General features: G+C 38.1%; 1 non-coding gene across 1 annotated transcript; it reads right to left on the reverse strand.

Moving 5' to 3' along the window:
* Positions 1-3,110: 3,110 nt before the first annotated feature.
* LOC141635161 (small nucleolar RNA R71) lies at positions 3,111-3,218 on the reverse strand. Its single transcript, XR_012539865.1, has one exon. It is a non-coding gene; the product is annotated as a small nucleolar RNA R71 (small nucleolar RNA).
* Positions 3,219-5,089: the final 1,871 nt, after the last annotated feature.

Genomic DNA, 5,089 nt, shown 5'->3' on the forward strand with positions numbered 1-5,089 from the left:
CATGTTCATAAAGGACTGTGGAAGGACGTTTAACTTGAATGCAGACTACCTTTTCATACCGGTTAATGTTGACGATCATTTTGCTTGCATATGTATCAACTTTAGCTCAAAGACTGTCGATGTGCTTGACCATCAGTTTCATACTGACAGTAACCTGTCTGAAATGTTCAGAGTGTCTCGTATAATTGTAAGTTTGAATTTCATTATTTCGCGTATAAACTTAAGCATCAAATTTCCCTGTGTATAAACTTAAACTGAATGTGTCTCGTATAAACTTTCAACTTTCATTTTTGAAACTTTAAGTATTACTTTTGAAACTTTAATCATCATCTTTGAAACTTTAAGCAACACTTTTGAAACTTTAATCTCGAAACTTTCAGCATTGAGCTTGAAACTTTAAGCCTAATTTTTGCAACTTTAATCATTACTTTTGACACTTTAATTTCGAAACTTTAAGCCTCATTATTTCCCACATTTTATGCAACTTAGTCTCATATTAATTTAATTATGTCTCGTATAATTGTGCTTGACAATCAGTTTCATTCTTTGACTTGTAGTCTAGTGCATTGAGCGACTTTTTGGAATCAAGAAACGTTGATAGAGCACATGTTGTTGCTACGTTCTCCCACCGACAGATTAAATTTCCATGGCAGACCTCAAAACCAAATTTACTAGAGTCTGGTTTATTCACCATGATACATGATGTGACTCATATTTAAGCATATTTAGTCCCCGAGTTAGCCTCGTTCCTATGCTTTTTAGTGCATAATTGGGTCATTTACTATCTTTAGTTTCCCGTTTTGCATATTCTTTGAGGTTTTGGTCCCTTGGTAGGAAAGGAGTGCAAACCTTGCATTTTCATGGCAAAATGGAGCTAAATTGATCAAATTCAATGATCAAGCATCAAAGGGAAGACGATACTAGAAGGCATATGTAGATAATAAACTAGATTGGGCAATGATGAAAGGATCCTTGCATCCCCAACAAGATCCCCGAGGATTGTTGAGGAAAGAAGAAAAGAGAATTGCTGACCCAGGATCCGAGCGTCTCCCTGCCCACCAATCTGAGCGTCCCAATGCCAAGACACTCGTCTTGAGGCAAAAAAATCCGACCGTCTCTCCCCTGATCCGCTCGGATTCCCTTGCAGAACCCACCGTGCCTACTGCTTAGACGCTCGGGACGAGCAAATTTCCTGGAGATTACCAAAACGGAGATGAGCATCTCCTTGGGGAGGAGCACTTCCTCAACTTTTCTTAACGGTCTAATCCTTGTACCTAATCTCTAGTATAAATACCCTATTGTACTACCTAGATTAGCATGTCATCTAAATAGGATCTTTATCTTATCCTAATCAAGTCTTAATACTCTCTTAATCTTGTAATCAATTCCTAATTTAGCATTAATACAAATCTCATTTCTTAATCTTTCCTTAATTTCTCTATTGTTCATCATTTATTTTGGGTAATTAAAAGATTATTTGGGTTTATTTGGAGGATTGACAACCTTCCATCTCTCATCAAGTACTTCTATTATTCCTTGCTTTATTATTTGGAATCATCTTTATAGGTATAATTCTCTCTTAATCCCTTTTTAATTATTCTTAATCATCTTCATTTGTTCATTATGTTTTGCCTTGCTAGTATGATTGACAACCTTGTTAGCATGTTAAACTTGATAATGAGGGAGTAGTTTCCTTAACTAGGGTTAATGGTGAATTAGGGGAAACCAGCATGGGGATTGATTCATTCTTAATCTAATATGTTTTCATAACTAATTTGCTTGCTTGTTGCGATTCCAACTTATGCACATGTTATGTTTGATGAAATGCGAGCCTATGAATCCTTGCATTATTTACCCATCACTTACCTTTTCAATGAGACTTGTAAGACATAAACCAACTCGAGTGTCATTAGACCATGCATATAGTTGGATAGGGAGGATTAAGTCGACTTGTAGGTGTTTTACAATCTAATTGATTCGGCTCCGGGACCCAAACCTTCCTAGGGATTGTAAGATATACACTAACTCGATCCCATCATAACAATAAGTGCTTGCATCTAGTAGAGAACATGTTTGTATGATAAAATCCCATGAATCCCCTATGAACCCATGATACCCTAGTGCTTTTAATCAATTGTTTATAACTCATTTTAATCATCTTGCTTATTTTCATTACTCTATTTACATTGATTAGTTTAGTTGATCTCCTACCTCAACCCAAATTGTGACACCCTTAGACACAACCATTTGCAATCGAAAATCCTACATCAATGCCCGTCCCTTGGGATCCGACTTTTACTTACCTCTTTACTAAGAGTAGAGTAGTTTGAAATTATAAATATTGTTTTGGTCTAGGTAACTTTTGACGACGAGTAACAAAACCGATCCGACCAAAAATGGCGCCGTTGCTGGGGACGGTGTTAACTTGATTTTAATTTCTTTGATTGTTTTTAGTTGTGTCTTTCTTTACCTTGGGGAAGTCAAACTCCTCAAGGTTTATTCTAATTATTTTCGAGTTGTTTGATATTTTGCATGTCTAGGAGATCACAAGGTAACTTGTTACACATTGATCTTGAAATTGAAAGAACTTTGACCAACAATAGAAGACTTGCTAGAAATACTTTGAGAGGTATTGGTGAGATTGTGGACATTCAACCAAATAACATTGAGTTCATCGACCCTTTTGCAAGAGAAGGATAGGATAACCCAGCACAAAACCAACCACAAAATCAACCCACATGCCTAAATTTTCATCACATTCCGTACCAACCGAGGAGAACCTACCAAATGGTACTCCTACCCCACAACACTTAACCGGTAATTTCGTTGCAAAATCTGTATTTATACAATTAGTTGAGAGAAGTCAATTTGGAGGGATGCCTAGTGAAGACACTCATTCTCATATGGAGACTTTTTGTGACTATTGTGATGCGATTTCTCAAACCGGAGTGACTCAAGACCAAATTCGATGGTTCTTATTTCCTTTCTCTTTGATTGGTTCCGCGAAACAATGGTTGAAGAACCTAGATAAGGTTACTCTTGGTATTGACTCTTGGAAAAAATTGGCACTTGCTTTCTACAAGAAATTCTATCCACCGGAGAAGACTAACATGTTGAGAGCCTAAATCACCGGGTTCAAACAAAGGGATGAGGAATCTTTGTATGAAGCATGGGAGAGATTCAAGGATACTTGTCGATCTTGTCCACACCATGGACTTTGCGAGTGGTTCCTTGTACAACAATTTTGGAATGGTCTATATGAAGACTCCCGAAACATTCTCAATATGGGATCAAATGGTATGTTTACCGAAGTTGATGATAATCAAACATGGAACAAGATTGAGGAAATGGCGGTCCATAACTCACAATATAGTAGACCTCGGAAGGCTACTAGAGGAGGAAAGCATGAAGTGGACTCTATTACTCAATTGGGTGCTCAACTTAGTGATCATATTGACACCATTAATTTGAAGTTTGAGAAGGCTATGGCTAAACTTGAAGAGGCTTCCAAATCACCTAGGCGACATGTTAATGCCATGGTGGCATCTTCATCAATTCCAAGTGGAGTATGTGAGAGTTGTGGAACTTTGGGACATGACCAAAGTGAATGTAGGGGAACAAGTTAATGCTTTCCAAGCATACAAGAGTGGTACCCCTTATTCCAACTATTACAATGAAAACACCAAATTCCATCCCAAACTCTCATACAAAAGCCAAAATTTTAAAAACCCTCAAACAACATACACCCCACCTCCAATGAGAAACCAAGCTCAAAGACCCTTTACAATCAAAACCCAAGTTATCAAAATCAACCTCCATACAATCAAATAGATGACCAAGGTTTTGATGTTCAAAAAGCGGTCCTCCAAATGCAAAAGAACCAACAAGAATTTTTCACTCAAATGCAAAAGGATAGCCAAGCAAAAGACATCACTATTAACAACATAATAGCTCACACAAAGATGTTGGAGACCCAAATTTCTCAATTAGAATCTTCTAGTTCACAAAAACAAAAGTTGCAATTACCACCTCAAGGTAATCCCCCAATACAAGAATCGGTGAGTGCCATCCATTTAAGGAGTGTTACAAGGTATGAAGGGCCGAAGAAGCCCGTTGATGAAGATGTTGTGAATGCTAGTAACAAGGAAAGAGTTGTTGAAGACTCTTAGAAAGAAGAAGAACCCACCACCATTCAAGAAGTTTCAAAGGAGAATGAAGAGAAGGCTAAGGAGAAAGAGCCTATTGTGATTCGGCTTCCATTTCCAAATCGTCAAGCTAAGCCTAAGTTTGATGAACAACTTGGGAAGTTTATGGAGATTATGAAGAGCTTGGAAGTCTCAATTCCATTTACGGAATTAATCAATCATGTTTCGGCCTATGCGAAATACATGAAATATATTCTTACAAAGAAGAAATCCACCCGGAAACATGAGACTATTGCTTTCACTAAGGTGAGTAGTGCCATCCTACAAGGAAGTTCACCTCCGAAACTAAAGGATCCGGGAAGTTTCTCTATTCCATGTACCATTGGCGACACCAAAATTAACAAAGCTCTATGTGACCTTGGGGCAAGTGTGAGTGTCATGCTATATTCGGTGTACAAGAGGCTAGGAATGGGAGAGCTTAAGTGCACTAATATCACACTTCAAATGGCGGATCGATCAACGAAGACACCTTTAGGGGTATGGGAAGATGTGCCGATAAGAATTGGCAAGTTTTTCATCTCGGTGGACTTTGTTATTATTGATATGGAGGAAGACTCCAACATTCATATCATTTTAGGAAGACCTTTCTTACACACCGCGGGAGCGGTGATTGACGTAAAACATAGAGAGCTCACCCTTGAAGTGGGAGATGAAACAATCACTTTTAATCTTGACAAGACAATGAGAGCTCCCCGATTACATGAGCCATGTTTCATGATTGATCATTATAGCCGAGAAAGTGATAGGAAGAAGGTTGCATCTCAATGCAAAGAACAAGCCATGGGTAAAGAATCACCACCCATATGGGAGAAGAAAATGGGTAATCTCCAAGATGCTCCATCCAAGGAGCAAGAATGTTTCAACAAGAATGAAAGCTTGAATAG

This window comes from Silene latifolia, chromosome Y (assembly GCF_048544455.1).
Source record: "Silene latifolia isolate original U9 population chromosome Y, ASM4854445v1, whole genome shotgun sequence".
Lineage (NCBI taxonomy): Eukaryota > Viridiplantae > Streptophyta > Magnoliopsida > Caryophyllales > Caryophyllaceae > Silene > Silene latifolia.